This window comes from Sphaerodactylus townsendi, linkage group LG10 (assembly GCF_021028975.2).
Source record: "Sphaerodactylus townsendi isolate TG3544 linkage group LG10, MPM_Stown_v2.3, whole genome shotgun sequence".
In the NCBI taxonomy this organism is placed as follows: Eukaryota; Metazoa; Chordata; class Lepidosauria; order Squamata; family Sphaerodactylidae; genus Sphaerodactylus; species Sphaerodactylus townsendi.
This window is the reverse complement of record NC_059434.1, coordinates 47,502,686-47,527,670: the sequence shown is the minus strand read 5'-3', so window position 1 is coordinate 47,527,670 and position 24,985 is coordinate 47,502,686.

The following is a 24,985-nucleotide window of genomic DNA, read 5'->3' as shown; positions in this document are numbered from 1 at the left end:
CAAGGGAAGAGAGGGAGGGAGAGGGAAGGGAAGGGACAGAGGGGGAGGCATGCAAAGGAAGAGAAGTGAGAGAAGGGAGAGAGTGAGGGTTGGCATGCAAGGGAGGGGAGGCAGGGGGCCCAGCATCTTGATATGACCCACCCACCCTAGCGGAGGGAAAGGGAAGGGAAGGGAAGGATGGGGAGGGGTGGCATGCAAGGGAAGAGAAGTGAGGGAGGGAAGAGCACTGGAGGCAACATGCAAGGGATGGGAGGGAGGGGCCAGGCACCCAAGATTCCCTGAATACTGCGGTTACAGTTAAGAAAACCAGGCACTCATTACTCAGGAGTAAGCTCGGTACAGCAACTGTGACATTCTTTGAATGGCTGCGTTGCGCCCCTCAGAGGGTTTCCTCAGAAGCGACACCCATTGCCACCAACCAAACTTACTCCCAGGTAAAGGATCATGACCAGCCAGCCTAGATGTGTGTGGGGGGGTGCCTTTCCATCCCCCTCCCCAGGAATGCGGGCACACACATCAATGACATCGCACAGTATCAGGCTGCGTGTTTGCATGACCACGTACTGCTGGCCTCTGCAATTGATTTGCCGCTACTGTTCCTTTTCCATTTCACCACAATAAGCCACGGCAACACGTGGCTGGGCCCTGCTAGTCATTGATATAAAATTCCTTAAAAATAAATTATTGTTGATAAACTCTCAAAATGTTTTGCATGAATTTTGGTGAACACCATAATATTTGATGAAGAAAGTAGAAATAAACAAGTTGGAATCAATAGATGGCCCTTTTTACACACACACTTGACCCATTTCAAAGGTGTTTTTGATCCCACTGTTTACCTCAAAGTCTGTCCACATTACCTTCCTTGAACTGCTGTTTCCCATCAGTGATTTTGTTATTGTTTTCTGTGTATGCACTTTAGGGATGCTGCATAGCTTTGCTAATTCAATTACACTTAAAAATTGAAAAAAGGAGAATATATGAAATAATAAAAATGGAGAGGAGAAAGGGAAAGGACTGAAGTGAGAGGCAAAAAAATGGTGGAGCAAATACCAAAGGGGAGATTGGGCAGCCGCACAGTGGGGTTGGATAATGATCCACCATTTTGGCAGAAGGAAAAACTGTTTCAAGTATGATCGCACTGTGAATGAAGCTAGCTTGAAAATGTTTCAGCAAAAAATAATGCAGTAAATGTTTTTAAGAAACAATGAAGCAGAAGGTGCTTGGAAATGTTTCAGAACCAATTGGGGGGAAAATACATGTGGTTCTCCATGGAGGAAATGTTCCATTAGTGGGCTGAAAACTATGTCAACAGCTTGTGCAGAAAAGGCCAATCACAGCCAGTTTCTAATCAAATTTATTTCCTTCATGAGACTATTGAGTGAGGTTGAAGTGCTTGGAATAATACCACTTTATGAATTGAAAAAGCCACTATTTGTAGATATGTAACATGGATACTGAGCTGAAAAGCCATAATTAAGACCTTTTGCCTGCTGTGGTACACTCTAATAAGTCTCCTAAGAATGGATTTAATGTGTGAATTAGGTTAATTATGAAGGAATTAAAGAGAATACACCACAATTCGTGTGAAAATTGTGCTCTAAATACACAGAGGCAATGGAGAAGAAAGCTCTAGGAGTAATTTCTGTATCTGATCAGCAGGCTTGTCTAATCCATTTTGCTGTGGATAGCTGGCATGACATGACTTCAGATTAGTTTAATAGGGATTTAAAAGGCATAGAGTATATAAATTTATGAACCGGCAAGTTCAAACATGCTTAGGAATTCCTCTGCTTTACAGTTGAAAGTAAAATCTGGATACACTTATAAACAGGGATCATTGTGTGGGAAACAGCAAAAAGAAGAGAATTACTGTGCCATTCTAGAGTTAAATAACCTTTTCCCTTCTCCCACCACCTTGTAAGCTGCTAGTAAAGTAGAGGGCTACAACGCTTGGCCTCTGAACAAAAATTGCATGGCCCTACTTACATCCCAAATTCCCTTTGGTACAGCTCTCAGTAGCACAGGCCCAGAGCATTTCACTGTATCAGCCATCACAGTCTGCACATAATGCCTTTGGAAGAAGCACTGCCAAGAAGAACAGGTCAAAGACAGCCAAATTATGATATCACACCAATAAAACCCTGTCGGTGTGGCACACATAAAACACTCTGCAAATTGCTTTTGTTAATTTTAATTTATTAAGAGCTTTTGAACTCTGTTTTTATACTGTGACATGTTTTCGTTTACCTATCATGTCCTTCATGAATCTGTTTTCTCTGAAAAAAAGAAGAGATCTTGGCAGTTTGAAAGTGATGAAAACGTATATTACATTTTACATGGAACAGCTTGTCAGGGAGGAAGGCTTCCACACAATTTCTGAATGAGAGGCTAGTGCATTGAGTGAAAACCTTATTTATCGCCCATTAGTTTGATTAACCAGTGTCCAGATGACTAGTGGCTACCTGTTCAACTGCTACAGAGCACAAAACATGAGCACAAAACTCACAGCCAAAAATAAAATACAACACACAAGCTGAAAGAACAAAAGAAGAGAGTGGGAAGCTTCTTCATTCATATCTTTCTCTTTTTCATTCCATGTTATATGTGACATCACATGCCAGAGTGATGCATATTTGAATATCCTTGTCCCTCATAAACCTTCCACAACCACATACCTCAACCAAAGGCTAGCCACACTAGTACCTCCCCCTAAAACAAGGTGGCAGTGTGTCATGAAAATGGAAAGAGGTTTGATTGGTCATATATTCCAGATTGATATATAGATCATAAAGTACTGTAAAAGGATCCATCACTGATTCCCACCTCTCTTTTTTTGGCTGTTGATAGTAAAAGTCCTTCTCAGTAGGTCAAGCTGAGCTGTTTTGAGGCTGGAAGGCATGCTGATGGCTGTTCCTGTGCAAGAACTTGAGCTGTGATTGAGCTGTAGTACCATGTTTCATACACAGTGGTTATCCTGCAATGAGTTTTTTAAAGTGCAATAAGTTCACCACACTAGTTCCATTTTTGCTGAAGGCTCCACTGTTCCCACCTCCCATCATACCCACAGGAGGCCAGGATGGTAGTATGGGGTTCAGTACAATCAACCCAGCTGTCCAGATGGAAAAGCCTGGCGGAATAGCTCAATTTTGCAAGCCCTGCAGAAACCTTGCAAATCCACAGGGCCCTGATATCCCTACGGAGCCTATTCCGCCAGATAGGGACCAGGGCTGTAAAAGCCTGGCCTTCCTGGAGGCCAGACGGAAGTCTTTCGGGCCAGGGACCTCTAACAGGTTCTTCCCTGAAGAGCAGAGGAACCTGACAGGGCAGTACAGAGCTGCGGTCCCTCAGGTATGTAGGTCCAAGACCACTCACAGCCTGAAGGGTTGAAACCAACACTTTGAACATGATCCGGAAGTCAATCGGCAGCCAGTGAAGATGGAACTGGACCAGTGTGATCCAGTCCTGGCTGGACACTCCAGCAAGGAGCCTGGCTGCCACATGTTGAACAAGTTTAAGTTTCTGGATCACAGTCAAAGGCAGGCCAGCGTAAAGTGAGTTACAATAATCCAGCCTGGAAGTGACCATTGCATGGATCACTGTGGCCAGGTCAGAAAGGGAGAGATATGGGGCCAGTTTCTGCTGCAAATTATGAAAAGTCACTGTCCGAGTAACCTGGGCCTCCAGCACCAGTGTCAAATCCAAGGTTACTCATAGGCTTTTGACAAATGAGGCTAGGTGTAAGGCTGCACTGTCCAGTATAGGCAGGCACAAGTCTACTGGCCTCTCCTCCCGACCCAACCACAGGACCTCTGTCTTTGCTGGATTTAGCTTCAGCCAACTCACATTCAACCAGCCAGTAACAGCCTCTAAACAATGCTGGAGAGCTCCAGGGGCCAAAGACGGATGGCCCGCCATCATGAACACAAGCTGGGTGTCATCTGCATATTGGTGACATCGCAGCCCAAAACTATGGACCAGTCTAGCCAGGGGGTACATGTAGATGTTAAAAAGTATCAGAGACAGGATCGCCCCTGTGGCCCCCCACAAATTATGGGTATGACATCTGGAGTTCTCTTCCCCCCAATGCCACCTTGCGAGAGGTTCTATGGTGCAGGTTCCTCTGCCTAATCCTCTTTGCCTCCAGTCCCAGAGCTTCTTCCTTCATTGGGAGTTAAGCGTGGATTGAATTTCTGTATTATTGGTTCTGAGAAAGCATGCAGTCTACTCATTTTAAAAGGACATGAACAGAAGGATTCTGAAAATATAAGTAAGATTGCGCCCTGTTTGGCATTAAAATTTGGCACCCTTCAGTATAGGAAGTATTTCATTACTTTTGAATGCCTTTTGCTCTTTGGGTATATTCTCTGCTTTTTTACTTCTAAATGCTAAGTATATTTGAATTTCCTTCTCCAATAAATCTTTTGAAACCTTTTCATTAGAATGTTGTGCCTAGGATTTTCTTTATGCCTCAGCCTACCCATATTCAACACAGGCTCATATAAACCAGAGAATATTGCTGTTCTTTTGCTCCTGGCACAGGAGAATTTTAATAAAGTGTTCTGGTTGCTTCAAGAACCAGGTTGGTAGCAGGTAACTGGGAATCTGGGACAGTAGTTCAGGCCAGAGTGACCACTGCATGTTCCCCCAGGACTTTGATCTCTGCAGTGGTCCATAGGATCAGTGAACTTTCATTGGGTGCTTTGGCTTTAAAACATTGTAAAAAGACATGCAAGGATTTGTATAAAATCAATATTATACTAGTTATCCCAAACTGTAAAACATCCCACCATAAAAGAGTTTCAGTAAAGGCAGTACAAAGGGACTTTTGCCCTAAAGCCTAAATATATTCCAGCCAAGTGGTGGGTTGGCATGCTTTGAACATGGCCTTTTAATATCAGTATATTCAGCAGGTATCAGTAGTTCTTTGCACGTGGCACTGTGCGACTGGACTAGAATACTTGAATTATGGTCCAAGATTGATTTTGATTGCTCTGTTGGGTAAAAACATATTAGAAAAGGCTTCAGCACAGATTTGGCTGTCAGAAGTGGGAAGAGAAGATTTTATTGAAGAAGCTTAAGAGTCAAAGGTCTTGTAACCAAATGTTAGGCACAAAACAAAGTCAGGAGGAATTTTTAAATTCCTTTTAGATGATAAGATTTCAAAATTAAGTCAGTTGTGCAGGTCCTTCATGCAGTGATATTCAATTATTGCTTAAAACATATACTTTTGATGATGTTAGTTTGGGAAACTTTTGATTATGATTCAGAAGGTGGAGAAACACCTACTGTATACTAAGATTAGAGAGCAATTCCTTCACCCAACAAATCCAGGGTCCTTCCTTTTTGATACCTGACTATTCACAAAGAATTTAATTGATCCTATATGAGCCAAATTATGTTTAGGGGTGTGCAATCATATATTGATGACCCTAAAAATTGTTCTTACTTGGCATTAGATCGAGTAGGCTACATTCGATGCAGTTGAAGTAAATCAATATTCTACAACAGCACAAATAGTATCAGTATAAATGGCATACAGTGTTTATATAAAATATGAATTGGTTACAAAATCCATGCAATCTAAAAAAAAGCAGAAAAACAAATGTAAAACAAATCTGGAAACTCAGCATCAAAAAGCAGAGAAATGAAATGGTTGACAAACATGAATTAGTATTTTTTAAAAAACAGAGTTGACCATTACTGCTCTTCTCAGGCATGACCATCTGATATTCCTGTTCTGTAGAAATCAACTTGCCTTATTTTTTATCTGGACTGATTTCTAATTTTTCTGAAATATTTTCTAGGTAAGTATAGAGGGAGACCCATAGGGAGGCCCAGTGCTGGGAACACCGGCAACATGTGCAAAAAACTTGACCTTGTCCATCGTGAATTGTTGCATTACCCCCAGCTCCCTCAAAATTATCTGACTGTCCACAAGCAAGACTTCACTACCTTAGCCTAAACATTAAAATAAGGAATTCCTAGTTCTGCACTGGTCTACTGCGGTGAATCAACAAGCTAGATGTGGCAATTGTATATTCTTCTCCTAGATTAATGGAATGAAATCCAGCTTTTGCCCTTAACAGTTTTTTGCTGGGGGAAGGGCAAATCGTGGTTCAGCAACAGAGCACCCTCCCCCCCCCCTTCACATACAAAAGTTTCAATATTTTCTCTCTGTTTAAATGAGCCTTTAGTAACAGGGCAGAGTAAAGTCTTGAAGAACAGCTTCCAGGCAGAGTTGACATTACTGAACTAGAAGGATCAATGGGGGTAAGGGAGCTTTCATATATTCATTGATATTCACTTGGCCCAGTGCAACACTTTTTTTCAGAAGTAAATGCTATTAAATTCAATTGGACATTTCCAAATAAGTATTCTTTGAGTCTTGTAATAAAATCTTGTGCTTATTTATACAGAATAAGTCCCACTGTGTTTGACAGAGCTAATATACAACAAACGCATTTGTAGGATGGCGGTACTTTTGAAGTGGCAACACTGCTTTTAGAACTGACCAATGCCAGAAATTTCTTCTTCAACAACAAAAAGAAAAATAACAACGTAATAATAATATAATAACAACTTAACAATAATATAGTTAGTACTTATTTTTTCAGTAATCAAGGCAAGACTGCAAATAAATCCCCAAATATGGGTACCCGAAAGGCAATAAGGACAATAATGTTACAGTAAGGAAGGCTTGCAACAGAGCTTCTATTAACCATCCAGATACAACTGTGAAAATATTCAGGGCATCAGAAATCATAGGAAATGTACTTTCCATGGTTGTAGATATCCCTACTATACTCTGTTTCACATAAAGGTGTTAATAGATTGTATATCCCCCTGCCACAGAACAAAGCATGCTGGACTTTCTTTGTTGCAGAATGCTCCACCTGGGTCCTAGTGCCTACCTAGCTCTGCTTTCCCCTGTTTGAAAGTAAAAATACATTTTGGCATAATGTTCAATAATGCACAAAATAAGGGTTTTGACAAAGGCGGTGTGTACAAATGAATGAAAATTCTCATATTTGTTCAGGACTATATTTTAATACAGAAGCATACAATTTTCTCAACTGCTGCACTTCAACTCACTGTACTAACAGTGAAAAAGAGTATAGCAGCTCAGAAAGACATTTAATACAATATGATGATGTGGAGAGCCAGCATGGTGTAATGGTTAGGCCAAACTCAGGTTTGAATCCCCACTCTCACATGAATGCTGAGTAACCATGGGCCAGTCACATACTGTCAGCTTAACCTACCTCACAGGGTTATTGTGAGGAAAAAATGGAGAAGAGAACTATGTAAGCTGCTTTGGGTCCCCATTGTGGAGAAAGTGGGATATATATTTTTTTTAATATCAGGACTGTGATATAGCCTAGACTTTGAATGATGTTATGAAATAAAATCATTTTGAGCATTTGATGAATGCTTACTAAATTAAGCAAACAAAACCTTTATTGGCATACAATAAAAAATAAAATGAATATATAAATAGAATACATAGAACACATAAACAAAATACATTTAAAACAATAAAATCTCAAAGGTTAAATGAGCTAGGTAGGTGAAGCCTCATAGCATACAATAGGAACTTTGCAATGAATTCTATTATTGATGGATTCTAATTTATCATAAGAAATAATGTTCTAGCTTCATCAAATTTATCAGATTATCAGATTTATCAGATTGCCCATTCATTTTGAAAAGGAGGGGGTTCAAAAATCTAGCCTGGACATGAACTTAGAAAAGACAATGAAAAGGGACAGATATTTTTGAATAAAGAAAACAATCTACTATCACTATTTTTTTATCATCAGACTTCTTCAGTCTGTGTCTATTTGTACATACAGACGTTATATTCTGGATAAAGCTGCAGTGTTTGGATGAAATATGGTTAATCCATCATACTTACTGAATTTTAACCTTTTTTGTATTTTGTTGATTGATTGAATATGGCATCCATTACATTCAACTGGACACAATCAGATATTTGATAGCATGTTAAACAGAAGATATTTTAAGCATCCTATTGTATTGCATTGCGTAAATGGAAAATTAATTGTCAAAATAGATGGAAGAAACCTGTGCCTTTTAAGCTGTTTCTTTGAATGATGTGAAGGATGTTCTGCTGCAACAAATGTAAGACTGATTATGCAGAAAGGGGAAAAATTTATGCATAGAGCATATCTAGAACTATTTTTCACCATTCCACTATTGATGTTCAAACTGACTAGGCAAACGGCATCTCTACCCCTGATTTCTGAATGCATTCCAAGTTCTTCCGCTGACTTCAGTGACAAAAATAATTTGTACTTATCTTCAACTCTAATAGCTTTAAAGAGCCAATCCAGCTTAAAGTGGGATTTGCTTCTCTACATGATTGTTTCTGTTAGTGTATTATGTTCTTGTTAAGAAGTCTGTTTAGTTTGTCAGAGGCACATTGAGGATCATACAAGCAAGCAAGGGCAAGTAAAACAGGTTAAAAAGTATGTTTTCAGCTAAACCGTTGCTATTCTTGCTTTGGTGATTGCCCATTGTGGATAAGGCATCCTTTTTTGCACAAGAATTTGGTTCTGGTTCAACATACAGATCAAAATATATTCAGTCCATTCCTGCCTGGAAACTCCTTGGCTATGTGAGAAAAGTAATTGTTCTGCTTATATCACACCTTGAAGTCTGATGTATGTAAAGTCACAAGTATTATTTCTCAGAGGCATGCAGAGGTCTTGTAGTACTAACATATGTCTCTGCATATTCAAATATATAAGTCTGTAGCACTTTTTCTGACTGAGATCTGTCTACTTTGGTTGTATGAAAATGGCCATTTTATTTATTTTATTTAGTTCTTGGACTGTGGTTGAAGATGAAGATCACAATGATCATTTCCACCCAATGATTTATTTCCACACAGCAGAAATAAAACGTCTTTAGCATATTTGCACAGCTCTCTTTCCCAAAATGTCTTCAGAACATTTTATTTCTCTTAATCTTTTTTGCGTTTTTCAAAAAACGCTTAACCTGCCCTAATAGTGATTTTCTCCCCACAACCCGGGTTGAAGATGTTTCTTGCCTGCTGAGTGAACAAAAGCAGGAAGGAAATGCTGTATTTCTCCCACACATTTTTGCTGTTTGCGCCCACCATTTTATGTTGTGCAGCAGATTCTCTATGAAGGAGGGTGTCTGCAAAACTACAACGTCAGGATTAGAGAAGTTGCAACATGCACATATTTGTGATGGCGTAGCTTCACAGACATCCACCTCAAAAAAAAAAGGAAAACGACACGTGCATGAAAATTGCATGTGGATGAGCTGCAAGCAGAGGAAACGTCTGTGGAAAGCCTTCACCAAATGGCAGAGGCAGAACCTGACAATCACTTTTCTAATGCTATCTTGGCTTTCTGTGGCTTTTGTTGTTTCTGCTGGAAGAATGATGCATTAGGACTCCAATGATGCTGCAAACCTCTCTGCCATCTTTTGGAGCTGAGGCATATTTTGCCAGTTTTCATCAACTGAGAGGAAGCTATGACAGTTACAATGCATCTGGATATAAAAACAACACTCTGCTTTCAAGTCTGCCACTTTCTATTCATGCTGCCAAAAAAACATCCAAAAACTCAGAATGTAATCCATATAAGATCTTTTGTTGGTGTCAACCAAATGATAAGTTATGTTATGATTCTTTATATGTCATTTGGTTAGTCCTAATAATTTAGACTGGGTTCTGGTTTTGGAATTTTTCTTTCAGACCAGAATAACATTCTGTCTTCATCCACAACATAGACCTTTTCTGCACAATTCATTTAAAACATTTTGAGGCAGGAAATAAAACATTTCCTCCATGGAGTTCTGCATTGTTTTTTTCCTGAATCTGGCTGCAACTTTTTGAAAATGTCTTCTTGTGTGATCTATTGAATAAATTTCCCACAATTCTCTGCTTCCCTGAACTTCGTCCTTGGCACTACTTTCTGAGCTCACTCAATTCCTCCTTGTATGTTTATTTACATCATTAGGTAATTATGGGGGCCATGTCTGATCCTCATGCTAGAAAATGTCTTTGAGGTCCCCATTTTTAAAATAGTATGCAATATACAATATGAAGAATAAAGCAGAATAATTTTTCAGTGTTGTGACCGTGGCTTTATGCTTGAATGGACTTTGGCTTTATTTCTTTGAAAATATATAAGCTGCCTTTCCAGAAAACTGTTTGAGGCAGCTTACAAGGTAAAGACAATATAACAAAGTGAAAAGCAATGAAGACAAGTTAGGGAAGTGAAAAACAACAACAATGAAGACAAGTGAGAGGAATAAAAACACCATAAAATACCACTCATCATCCTAAACAGTCCTCAAGCTAAAAATAGACCATAAAAACAACTTGAAAATGGAACCCTTCAGTTAAAGGTCTAAGTTAAAAGAAATGTTTTGTTCTATCTAAATGAGAATAGGAGATATAGGGAATTCTGAAAGAGAGGCACCACCAATAAGAAAACCCTGTCTCTCTCACTTGAAGCCCTTTCCATGCCGCGGGCCAAAAAAAGCTGACAGCCTGGGGGGGCGGTAAAAGCCGCAACCCCAAGGGCGGCTGTTACGCACAGAGGCGCTGCTGCAATGCAGCAGTGCCGACCTGACTGCGCTCCCCCCCCCCCAGAGCGGCGTCAGGCAGCCCTAAACAACAACCTGTACTTTTCCAACTAAAAAAAAGGTTGTTGTTGAGAAGCGTCTTCCCGGCAGCGCGGTCGCGAACCCGCCTTACCGCCCGGGAAGACGCTGTTTCCCCCACTTCCGCTTTCCCATGTACCTCTCGTGTTCGCCGGTGCCTGCTGGCCTCCTAAGTCCCTCCCTGGCTGTCCCTCCGACCCTGGAGGTCGGAGGGAGGCAGCGTCGGCCCAACTGAGGAGAGAACCCACTTAAGGACTGGCTTAACAGCTCTGAGAGGTTATGAGACAGGGAAGGGGAAAGCGACTCCCATCGCGAAGGCGCCTGCCCGTCTACCGGCTTCTCTCCAGAGGGCGATCCGCGTACCTGCATCGCAGAACAGCCCCTCCCGCCTCCACGCCCGGCCCGAGAATTCTGCCGAGCGTGGAGAGGCTACTGACTTACGACACGTGCGGAAGCTTGACCTTCATCTCTGCAGGCAGAGACATAAAGATCAGGGCTTGAGAAGAAGTTTGTAACTGACAGTTATTTTCTTGTCCACAAACTGGGATTCCAGATCAGGGTTTATATATGGTTTAGAATTATGATTTGTATGAAATTGAACAAATCAGGTTATGTTATGAGGATGGAAGCTTTCAGCTCCTGCACATTAGGAGAGGAAGTAGGAAAATGGACAAAGGATTGTTGAAGGCTTTCACAGCCAGAATCAACTGCCTGCTGTGAGTTTTCCAGGCTGTGTGGCTTAGTTACAGTGTGACATACCTCTGAAGATGCCAGCCATAGACGGGGACAAAACGTTGAGCAAAAACTACCAGACCATGGCCACACAGCCCAAAAAATTCACAACAGCAAGCAGAATGGACAAATCTTGGGACTTCCAAGGCTCATTCAATAATAATCAACCATGTCTGAATGCAGGATATAAAGTCATAGCATAGGAACACCAACAGGCCACCTTTCTGCATAATGTCTTTGGTTTTCTCTGCTTATATCTGGCATTGTACATTTCCACCCTCTTTTGTGATATTCCATTGTCCATGAAACTTAGCTCGAAACTCAAGAGCCTCAAGGAGAGTGAACTTGGCTGTACAGAAACATACACAATGCTTTTTTCTCCTTTCATTGTAGTATATCAGTCTCTGTGAGGATGTCACAACACCAAGAATGTTTTCAAGCCTGTGTGTATAAAAGATGAAATGGCTTTGTGCACTTGAAGTTTTCCCTTCGGAACTGAAAGAAGATGTAGTTTTTAGTCTTGCAAGCTACTTTTCCAAGTCCCAGATGCCCAGGTGGATAATATTGCTGCTTGTGGCATCTATTACAATCTTAATTCAAGCACTCCCCATTGATGTTTTTGGTACAAAATGGTTGTTCACTTTTTTGATTAAAATTGTTTTTAAAATTGTTAACTTAATGGTTACATTGCATCAAAAGAACAAGGAGAAACAGATAGAAATATTTATGTTTTGTTTCAAATTATTTATGTCTTGTTTCAAAAAAGTTCTCACTATTTTTTATTTCCCAGGCATCTCTGCTATTATGTTCAGCTAGAAAGAGGTTGAACTAGAAAGAGGACTGGTTTGAAGAGATTGGGGACATATACTATGTTGACACAAGCACTGCACATTTCATGGTCTCCACAGGTTTGACTGATAGCCCCATCAAATCATATGTCTGTTATGTGCTAAACACTTGGCTATTTATTAGAAACCCTGTTGTATCCTTTGAAAACTCAGTGTTGTGTCAAGTACTCACAGTCCCCCATCAAATTCCACCTTAAAAATAATATGTGCATAAATAAAGACTATTAAAACACAAGTGTAACCAAGGTGTCATCTATTAGCAGACCAATGCCTTTCCTTTAGAAAATAATTACAATATGGTGTCTTTGTTCTTATTTCAGTAGAAATGTGTGCTTTCTGCACAAATCTCCTAAAACGTTTGTAAAATACTTGCAAAATGTTTTTAATCTCCCCTTTTTTGTTTGCACTCATTCCCCTTGGAGCGATTCCTGGCTGCCATTTTGTGATTTCCCCCCTTTTAAAAGTTCTGTGTTGAATACTTCAGTGTAAGGCTGAACTCGCTCAAACAAGTCGACTTTATGAAAAAGGAACGAACTTTATTGATATGTATCGCCCTAGCTACAAGGTGCTGTAACTGAGGGTTCTTGCCCTCACTTCCAGTATATGTAGGGTGTGCAGTGGGCGGTCCTGGGTAGGGGTGGGAGCGAGGGTTGTTGGGGAAAATGAAACTGAAACTTACTGGGAGTTACAGGAAATGAAAACTGGTCCTGACATTCAGTGCTTTATAGCATAGTGCTGTATTCTCTACTCCTTGTATATTTGATGCTTCAAAGATTAGCTTCCCCAGAATTAAAGAACAAACGAAGAAATGCTGCAAATAAACAGGCAAGGAGGAACTGAGGCCCTTTCCTTGCAGGCGGTTTTATGGCAAATCACAAAGGGGAGGCCCGGCAAAACTTACTTAGCCGTCCCAGGGGCCATTTGCAAAGGGGGCGCGGCTGCTGTGCAGCCACGCCACCCTCACGCCGCCCAACCGGCGCAAAGCCGGCGTTTCCCAACCTCGCACGGCAGCGGCTTCCAGGCGCCTCCCCAACCAGGCGACTCACCTGTCCTGCAGCCCTCTGGCACGTTGCCGAGGCCTGGGGACACGCCCCCTTTGCCCTGCGACCCTGGAGCGGTCGCGCAGGGCAGGGGGCGTGTCCCCTGGCCTCGGCGACATGCCGGAGGGCCACAGGTGAGTCACTCTGACGATTGCACAGCTCTGCGCCATCATCCCTGCTGATTCTGGGACCGTCCATGTGAACGGTCCCAGAGGGGTCTAGTCGGCGTGGATTGCGCCGACCCGACCCCTTCTGCCTCCGTGCGGAAACGGCATGAGTGAGCTCAGATAGTGCCGAGGAGGAATTTTGGGGAATCAGAAAAGAGTGAGAAATGTCTTCAATAGATCACACAGCAACAGAAGATGTTTTCAAAACATTTCAGCTGAAGAATAGTTTTCAAATGATTCAATGTGCAAAATGATTCATTTGAAATGGATTCATTTAAAATGTTTTGAAGCTGGAAATAAAACACTTCGGGATAAAAACAATGCAGAACTCCATGGAGGAAATATTTTATTTCCTGCCTCAAAATGTTTTAAATTAATTGTGCAGAGAAGCCCAAGGGCTAGCAGCTAAAGTTGTTTGGTAGACAGTATAGTGGATAATATTCTGTGGAGTACTAGGTAGGATCTGGAAGACCCAGGTTCAGTTTTAACAATCCAAGGAGTTCATTGGGTGACCTTGACTTTGTCACTCTGTCTTAGCTTTGTCTGATTCACTGGGCAGGGTAAACCTCGAACTGCACCTTGAGTGCCTTGGGGGAAGGGAAAGTTCAAAATTATTTAGATAGATCCAGTGGTGGAAGGATGTATGGAAAGAAAGAGAAAGAGAGAGAGAGAGAGAGAGAGAGAGAGAGAGAATTATACATCAGTTTCTGGATTCAAATATGAAATCCCAAAACATTAATCCACACAGTAATAGAACCAATGGGACTATGTAGTTGACCCTCTGTTGATCTGAAAATACCTTCCTATTAAAGGGAGAGAGTATGGCCTTGAATTAATCTGGAAAGTCTTACATATGACCTGAACTCATAAAGACCTATGAGTCATGACTCATTCATGAATCTATTCAGATGCATAGATTGCTGCATTTTAAATAGATGAAACAATGAATTCAACCTTATTTAACAATGTGTCCTATAGCAGATAGTGATCCTATTCACAAGGGATTAAAAATAAGGCAAGGCCAATGTGCAAAATAAAGTAAAAAAATATTTTATTACTCAGTTTAAACCACCAAATTCCCTTTGTGTTTCACCAAGAGGCTTCTCAGGGAAATCTGTTACTCCTGCAGTGATCTTCCAAAAAGAGTACAAGATCAGTAGTACCCTTGCTTTTGTCATTTTTAAAAAAAATCTCCTGGGTCTGGTGGATCAGTCTGCTTGATCCTTTCACAAAGCATTCACAGAAATGAATGGGTATACCAGGGACCAGGATTATGTATGCTAGACAAATCTCTTCCATATATTTACTCAAGAATCTACATGGAATCCAGTGACTAAATTTCAAAATGTGCATACTACCCAAGCCCTTGACTAAGGCTGGGCAGAAACAGCCTACATACACATAATTTGTACTTGCAGGAATGTGTGAAGGTCATGAGATAGGGCCAGCAAATATAATCCTATTGCTATTTCCACATGGTCATATACATAGGGCTAATCCAATCCAAAGGACAATATGTTCTTAACAGCATTTTCTGACTGGTTTTAGTGGAGGTGCACATCTACATGCAGATTTAAATGCCCAAGCTGATGGTGATAGGAACTGATGTGGATACGCATGTTGGCATATAAAAGATTTTGCTGGATCAGAGCCATTCTGTCCTGAAGAGGGGAGCTTGGACCATTAGGTCTGAGTTGGTCTTCTCTTTGCAGCACAACCATTATACAGCTCTGCTTGCAAACACTGTTTTTAATTATTGCAAATACTGTCTCCAGTCCACAATGACTTGTGGTTGCAGAACATGGGACAATTTAATTTATAGGGTAGTTATTTAAATAACACAAGTTACCAAAGGTTTTTCTGTCTCAGGTGAGCAACCTGGGGAAAAAAGAAAAGAGAAGAGAACAATGACAAAAGAAAGCTATAACAAGGTGAAAAAACTCAAGGAGACCATCTGTTCCATATGCAAGCAATTTTTCTATGACATTCAGAGGGATGGCTGATTTGCTTAGAGTCTTCCAGTGTAGGGGTGTTTCTCTGAAGGCCAGGCTTTCAGTTTCAAGTGATTACAGCACCATCAGTTTCAAACAATGAATTTTCTAAAGTAAGATAAGCCTCTGCAAAGCTGAACTGGTCTTCTAAAGTTTGCAGAGGTAAATTATTAAAGTTAATAACCCAGAAGTATTTAGTACATTTCCAAGTTCGCCTTTAATTGGCAACAAAATCCATTATAGTCCACAAATCCTCCCTAGAATTATTTCTCATTATGTACCCAAAATGCATTGATTTTTTTCCCTGCTTCTTTTCTCATTCTTTTGTTCTGGATCTTTGTTAGTTGAATATAATAGTGTTTCTTATGAGACATACAAGACTCTGTGTTATAAATAGCTTAATTAATCACTGTTTGGGAAATGCTGTGAATGTAAAAAGACTATGGCTGTGCCCCCCTCCCCCCTCCTTTCTTAACTTGGGATAGCATTATCCCACTGAATATATATGAAGATTTAGACAGGGTATGTATAGTCTATTAGATTTGCCCATTTAGAAAAATGACCAAAATCTTTTTTTAAAAAAAAAAAAACCCCAAGAGATTCATATTGATAATATGAGCAAATTAGGGAAAATAAAAAGTTTTTCATTTACTCCCTCCATGTATTTCTCAATTACAGCTGGAATGTAATTTCAGGATTGCAGCTCAAAGCAACATTTGCACAAAGCTGTGCCTTGATTTAAGGGAGGCATTTCATCCTTTCAGCATAGTTGAATCAGTCCCCTTGTGCACTTAGCAAATGTTAATGGACCTTGAATGACATACACATCATTTGTTCCGGCTCTTGAAGGTCACCCAAAAATGCCCTTTAGAAGAGAGGTGAAATTGTTGGTTTGTGGAGTTTCAATTATTCTTAATAAGAATTTGATTTTCAGGACATTTCTATCTTCCATGACTTCAGAAGAAACCATGCAAGCTCAACCCCCCATTGTACTATAAAGGTGCAGAAACACGGGTCCAAATAGTCTGTCTCCTCTATTCACTTATTTGAAACAATAATTTGTGAAAATATATCTGTAAAAATGTCTGCAATCCATGGTTATCAATGATGCATTGGATTTTTTTTGTACCCCATATGCATGAATCTTTCCTATTTTTGTGTCTTTTTATTATGTTGTTTGACCCTATTTGTTTCATCCATTTTTGTTATTTCCATTTCAAATATGCATGCTTCTCTTATGCCATTCAACACTGTACTGCATTTATAGACCAATAACATGCAACTGATGCAAAAACAGATACCAGTTTTAATGACATTAAGAGAATTTTATTATTGAGGTTGTACAAAAGGTGGCTTAAAGTTGTATCCTAAGTGGGGAGAATCCAAGATAAAAACAGGGATTTTCCAATTGAAAGTGCAGGTTCACCAGACTTGGGAACATTGACTGTTTGGGTTTTTCTGGGCTATGAGATCGTGATCTGGTGATTTTGGCTCCAAATATTTTACCTGTATCAGTGGCTGGTATTTGAGTGAAACTGTCAGTGTACAGAGAGCAGGTCAATCCAAAGCTTCTCAGTAGGAGGTAGACGTGTCTTCCGAGTGGCTAAGATTCTTGTATTTGTGTCAACGTAGCTACAGAGATAGCTCATTAAAAAAATTTAAGAAGAAAACTATACATTGCCAGAATTGGCAGGACCAGCTGAATACAACTATGTACTTTTGGGCCTGAAAGGATACCCAGGATCAGAGAGAGAAACCATGGCAACCATGAGCAAATGGCAACAGGGAGAATCCCTTCAGCTGCACACAAAATGTCAGGCGTAAGCTGAGGGTGAAACTGACCAGGCAGCAAAACGATCAGGTGGGAAACAACCTCTTTTCCCCTGACATCTTTGCTGCCTGGAAAGCATCAGAGGCTACCTTTTACAACTTCCCCGGGATGTCTTATTTTGGATAAATGGATAAATTCCAGTCGCCTCTTTTTAAGATGTACCACAGATGTCTTTTTGAGCTGTATGGAACGGATCACTATTTCTTAGTATTCTCATTACTAACTACATTCCACTGTGTCACATACTAAGAGATACTGGCTCCACAGACCCAGCTGGTGGCTGCACTGGGAGGGAGGAAGGCACCGAGACTGGAATCCTGTAGGTGAAGTGGATTCTTTACGGACTCACTCAATTCTTACCCCAACAACTGGGGTAAGGGAAGCAGATGATGGCTACATTGGCAGCCTGACCATTCAGGAATTAACATGTTGTCAAGGTAGAACAGCTTTTTAAACCCCCATGTTAAAAATCTTGTGAGCATGCAGGGATGATACACAATTGTGAAAATATGTCCTGAATACAGAAGATTTTAATTTATTTTATATATTACCTTCTATCCCATTCTTCTTACCAGAAACTTCATTTTAAGAAGAGCATCTGTACATTGCTCCATCTGCCCTTGACAGGAAGTTCTCCAAGATTCTCCTAAGTCTCCAATGTTTTCAGTGAAAGAACCTTATTTTGATGAGCCATCTTCATAGCTACATGGATACAAATACAAGAATCTTAGCTGCTTGGAAGACCAGTCTACTTCCATTGAGAATCACTGGGTTGACCTGCCATCCATGGACTGACTTGGTGTGTGGAGGGCAGGTCAACCCAATGCTCCTCAGTAGGTAGATAAGTCTTCCAAGAGGCTGTATTTGTACCATGTAGCTATGAAGATAGATCATCAAAAAATGTTATAATAGGAAAACTATATATTACCAGAATCAGGACCAGCAGAGTACAACTATGTACTTTTGGGACTAACAAGGCACCCAGGATTGGAGCCTGCAGAGTTGCCCCTTGAGCAAATGGCGGCAGGGAGAATCCCTTTAGCTGCACACAAAATGTTAGATGCAAGCTAAGGGTGAAACTGATCAGAGAGCAAAACGGTCAGATGGAAAAAATAAGATACTTCTTGAGCTCTGCATTCCACATAGTTGGGCAGGAGATATCTTGCAGGCAGCTTAAGGGGAAAGGGGGCAGTTTGAAGTATTCTCCCAAAAAATGCCTTGAGCTAAAATAAGGTATCCTGAGGATGTCTTGGGAAGAAAGCTGTGCAGAGCTCCTTCCCATGACACCTTTTTTAGAATCTCCAGGATATCTTCTTTAGGCTGTGTGGAATGGACCTATATATATATTTTTAAAAGCACTTTTAAAAAGTACTTTTTCAAAAAAAGTACTTCAGCATGAATGACCTTGTTTTGTCATACGCTCCAGATTGCAGTCGATAGTTGTCAGAGTGAGTCTGGCTAAGCTGGTTACAATAGGTAGCCTTGAACTACATGGCAACCCACAACTTCTATATTGTACTGCTGTTTTGAAACAAAAGAATGATCAGCATACACAACAGAGACTCCAATGTTTATGTGGAATACTAAATTTACGTAAAGATATTCATGATATCCTCTGCTAATCCAAATGCCGCATCAATTATGCAATTTTGCTATTCATGGCTTTAAATGTAAGTCGTATATTGTGCTGCCAATTTATTTTTATGAAGTTCAATACCTCACATATGTGATATTATTTGTACCTAGATGTACATTTTCAGTGTGTATTTGTGCAATTTTATTATTTATTGATTCTGCAATAATATACTAATAGTTTAAAAATCAATAGAACATCTACATTTACCTTTCTATTCAGCATTTTTAACATCAGTTCTATGCATTTATCAGTCTTTCTGTTCAGGAGTTCTGCTTTTACTTACCACTTCAGTTTATTTAATTAGTGAGATGTGTTAAGGTCATGTGGTCTCCTTGTTATTTCACAGAGAAATACCTGCTTTTGTAAGACTGAAAACCTCGATCCATGGTTCCTGATCCTTAACTATCTCCTCTTATTACAGAACTTATTTGACAGTCCACCTTTTGTATGTGCTAAGAATGTTATCTTTATTTCAAAGCCAAAGTTCCATATACAAGGACACCTGAGGAAGAACTTTTGCAAGGCAATCCTAAATAGGCATACTCTTCTCAGCCCCAATAGGTTTAGAAATGTAACTGTCCTTAGGGTTATATCTCAGCTTAGAGATGTAATCATCATATACATACAAACATAAAAAAACACCCACCTGGCATTTTTAAAACACAAAAACTTATTTTGTGATTTAAGTTTATTTTATGAAAGTTTTATGGAAAAAGAGAAAAACAAGATAATATTATCAGAAATGTGAACACCTTGTATAGCAAATTTTAGAGTCACTAGTTGTCATGTTAACCCACAGTGCTAGGTGTGTGATACTTTATTAGCTGGAAGATAGAAAGGGAATAATAGGAGAACCAATGTCTTACTAATGTCTTAGAGGGCAATAAAAAATAATTAGAGCTAAGAGGGTCCACTCTTGCTTTCTTCTATCTTAGATTAGCACGATAACTTTGTTTTTTTTTCCAGGAACTATAGTTATGCTAGTATTATATTCTGTTCTGTAGGTGACATCCTCAATCACAGTCATACCACAGTGCTGAAACTCAAAAGGGAATGCTCATACTCAGTTATTGCCTTGGCATGGTGACATTTTTGTAGAAAGCAAAGGAAAAGAAACTAAAAATTATAATTTTCAATAGCATATCTGAGTACATTTGAATCATAACTTCATGATTCAGCAGCAGAAAAGTCACTTTAGAGAAGCATCAAAACAACAAGGAAGGATTTCAGTCAAAAATCAGGTAGAATTCAGAGGAATGAATTCAATTATAATGAAATATGGGCATGATAAATCATAACTATGAGCTAGAATACAGAAGCAGGGCACAGGGGGTCACAAGCAAAAGGTGAGTAGTGAAGTATGGACTTGGCAAGTGGAGATGGAATAAAAGCAAAGCAACAACAAGAGATAAAAGAGGCAGAGCAGCAGGAGAAGTTAAAGTAATTTATGAAGTTTGTGTGGAGTATCCAAGAACACGTAGAAGTTTTAATACTGTACTTGTAAACCTTGGTATTTACAAGTACAGCAAATACTGTCACTTTTGTATTCAGCCTATTTGGGGGGTCAAGGGAGCTTTTTGTCTGCAGCTGAGGAATTTGGCCTTTGGAATTTGTTGCTATGAAATGCAAAAGGTGGTATCATCTGGATAAATAAGGATGTTCATACATTTTTATCAATAAGAGGGACCTATAAGGAATATTTATGTAGCAGAGAAGAAGTGTGGAAAACAGCCAGTTTTAAATGGCTTCATAGTCTTGCCAAATGTGCTGGTAGATTTATCACATATTACTATCCATTATTTTGTACACAAGCTTCCTAATCCATTTAAAGGCTTTTTCCTATGTACATATCACTGAACTCTTCATTTAACTGAAATCTTGTTTCAATGCAATCCTAAACAGAGTTACACCCTTCTAAGCCCATAGATTAGGATAGTACTGCTTGTAAATTAGTACACATTTATCGATTCTTTGGGGTGATTCCATTCCAAGGCCCTTTCTGCACGGGCCAAATACAGCACCCTGGGGACGGCAAAAACGCCGTCCCTAGGGAGCTGTTCGCATGGGGGGGTGCAGCTGCTTCGCAGCCGCACTGCCCTGGCTCCTCCCCAGCGCTGCGAAGCCGCCATTTTCCCACCTCGCTTGGGGAGCGAGGTTTTCGGAAAACAGCGGCTTCCAGCCGCTGCCGTGTGAATGGCAGCAGCTGGAAGGCACCATCCCTCCCCCCTTTGCCTGATCGTCCTACCTTCTCTGCGACCGTCCAGTGCATCGCCGAGGCCTGGGGACACACACCCCTGCCCTGCGACTCCGGAGCGGTCGCGCAGGGCAGGGGAGGTGTGTCCCCTGGCCTTGGTGAAGCGCCGGACAGTTGCAGAGAAGGTAGGTCGATCGGATGACGTCGTGCAAACGGTCCCGGGGTGTTGGGACCCAACCCCCAGCGTGGCCGTGCGGAAACGGCCCAAGTTTCTAGAAAGTGTAACATAACAACAGTAGTAACCAAATAAGGCACCCTGAGGAATCCATTTTCCAGAGTGCATAAAAATACCATACTTTGGATTTATTGGAAATAGTGTATGAGGTAGCAGAGAGACAAAGCACCAGCTGGTTGTGAACCAGTGCTGCTGCAAATCTGGCCACTTGTAAAACACACAGAGAGAAACATATATATTTGTTTGGTAACAACCACAACCCCGTAGTACTCAGATGTAATTGTAAAGCTTGGTGGACAAAGCATGAAAGCTTAATACATTGTTCCACTTTTAACTCACTTAGCAGGAATCCTATGAAGGCCAACTTCCAGGTGAGTCTTGGAAATCCCACAAAATCATTACCTAGAAAAGAATAGTAGTTGGCCAAGTCTGAAGATACTTAAATTCAATAATTGAATGGCAAGACAGATATTTCTACAAACCTGCAGAGGGCTCCTTTGGAGAAGACGGGTCGGCACCAGAGTCCAACTCCACCCACCACCCACTTTGGATTGGGCTGTAAGAGAATAAGGTAGAACAGTAAGAAGAAAGAACAGATCTTTTCTAACATACATTTCTGAGGATTAGAGAGATAAGTTGTACTGATTATATTTTATAAAGTCACAAGCAAATTCTAATGAACAAACACATTAATACAGAATAATTAATTATTATTTATATTGCAGTCCAAAGACTCGATTTACAAAAAAATTAACATTATAAATAATAGCAACATTAACAGTAAAAAAGTACACACATCATTTATAAAATGTATTAAAATGATCCAGTGATATATAGGAAACACATGTCAATGCTGGATTTAGTCTAATCCTGACTGCCTCAGCGAGGAATTTTGCAGCTGCAAGGGTAATTTTTGGATAGTTGTCCTCCAGCAGCAATTGGACTAATAATGCAAATGGTAAACTTTTCCTATGTCATATTAGAGGCAATATCAACTCCTGTCACAGATTATGATACCAGTTGCTGAACAAAAGGATGTGTTCCATAGATTCTATGTTTGTACCATTGCAGGGACAGACTCTGGCTGAATAAAGAATTCTCATAAAGTGGCCCAAAGGACCTCAGATGGAAACACATCCAGCCTAGCCATACCAAAAAGCTTCCAATATCTTACCGCTGTTAATTTTTTTAGGTAGTTAGCCATACCAAATAGATTTAAATGATTTAGGCCAAATTCAGTTGGGGAGCACCTAGACATAGATGCAAGCCGCAATTCTGCTAAGCTTACATGCTTAAATCTTTGTATCACACCTTCAAGAGCCATGTCCAGGCCAAGCAAAGCAAGACAGGATGGTGCAAGGCCATAAGAGGTTACCTTGTGTTCAACAAACCTATGCCAATGGCTAACATACCCCTCAGTTGCTAGATAGGATAATAAACAAGATCCCTTTGTAAACAAGAAAACTTTCATCCATAGTATAATGGCGGCAGTCCACACCTTGAAGGATATTAGATATTCTCCAGCTTCAAGGAGTAAGACTGCATTTGGAACACACTTTGGGATCTGGAAAAGAGATTTCAAAAAGCTTACTTGCAGCCTATCTATTTCACCATTAAGCCCTTGTATCCAAATTGGAGAATTAATACAGAATAGATATTAATCTATAATTACTATCATTAGTTTCTGTGACATTTCTTACATGCTATATGTCATTTTATCAAGGTTTCATCTTTTTACTTATTTTGATAATACAAATGAATCCTCTTCCCCATTTTAACTCACCATACTGTACGCACTTATAACATTTAAATCTTTTCAACCTTTCTTCTTATTTTTGATAACAATATGGAAAGGTCATTTTCCATTTCTTGAAATGTTTGGTTTGATCTTCTATTCACATAGTTTAATGTAGACATTGTTGCATATTCTTGCAATTTGTTTTCCCAGATCTCAAGGCTTGGATATTCCTCTGCCTTATAGTGGCATGTAGAAGAAAAAGTTGACCGGAATTTTGTATTCACTCAGATGTTGGTTCCATTCTATCCCCAATCTTAATTTCTTAATTTTCTTAAAATCTCATGATCTTAATTTTATCCCTTCGAAAGAAATATGGCATCTTTAAACTCTTCCACCTAAGTCCACAGAGAACCTCAGATGATGATGCCTTCCTTTCCTTTTAAGAACCTGTAGCCATAGAAGATAGGATTTTAACGAACTCTGTAGCCAATCAAAACACATTGCCAGGAGTTCATACGCCACAGCAAGAAAACACATATCTCGTACATCTGTGTAGCATGGTCACTCTGCTCTCAAGTCTAGAGAAGTAGATTTTATTCCATAAATAATGGAATACTATTTACAAATAACAAATGCCCAACAGACAATGAGAACAAAAGAAATGAAGGACAGCTGAACGATACTTATTAGAACCCTTAAAGTCTCTGCTTTAGGACTCCAATAATTAACACCTTAAAAAAAACACCTCACCCAATAATCATTCATTTCTGCAACAGTAACTGGAAAGAAAAAAAAGTATCCCTCAGAGATGGTGGTTTGAAGCCTAGAAGTAAAGCCTACAGAAACAGCAGAATACAGTGCGAAACCAATGCCCTCCCGGCTTGCTTGCCTGGCCTGCTGCTCTGTTGGGGAGGGAAAGCAAAGTGCTTAGACTGGGAGTGGGCTAGGGAAGTAGCATGGGTACTCCATGTCTCTAAAGCTTCCTCCAGCTTGTTCACCCAGTCTGCCACTCTGAAGGGGAGGGAGGGAAAACAAAACCTGCCAGCTCTGATGGGGGTGGTAGCCAGAGCACTCCACTCCCATACCACTGGTGCCCAGGGTAAGAGCCCTGGCTTGCCACAGGGTAATTACACCTCTGCCCAGGCCTGAATCTTCTGGTGGTATTTCACAGGCTAGCAGAAAGGCCAAAATAGACCACAATTATCCAAGGTTGTTTCCGCACGGCCGTCGAGGCGCCTCCACGCCGGCAAGAATTCTGCCGGCGTGGAGGCGGAGGCAAACCGCATGCTGGCTTGTCGCGGACCCGGCCTCTGGAGAGGCCGGCAGCCGCCTCTTCCCCCCTCCCCATCCCACTCACCGTGTCCCCGTCGTCGGCCTGCTGGCCGTCGAAGCCCCGCCCACGCTGCCCTCCGACCTCCAGGGGTGGGAGGAGGACAGTGTGAAGGCGAGGCTAACGGCCAACAGGCAGACGGCTGGAGACAAACGAATGGGAACTTGAGGGGAAACAGCGTGTTCCCGGTGGTGCTGTTCGCACCGCGCCGCCGGGAACACGCTGTCTGGGGAAAAACAACCCTTTAAAGGGTTGTTTTTCAGGGCGGCCTGAAGCCGCCCTGGGGGAGGGGGAGCGACGCCAGGTCAGCGCTGCTGCTTAGCAGCAGTGCCGCCTGTGCGAATGGCTCCCTGGGGACAGCGTTTATCCCGTCCCCAGGGTGCCATTTAAGGGCCGTGCGGAAATGGCCCAAGAGTTTTTGAAGCTTACTAGACAGAACTGATCTTTGTTGCCTCACTTGATGTCTCGTAATTACAATAGCAGATGAAAGGCTAAGTGGATAATTCCAGTTTAAACTGGTGATGTGAAGAGTTTTCAGTTTTTTGTAAAACTCACATGGTTATATCTATTCCCAAAAT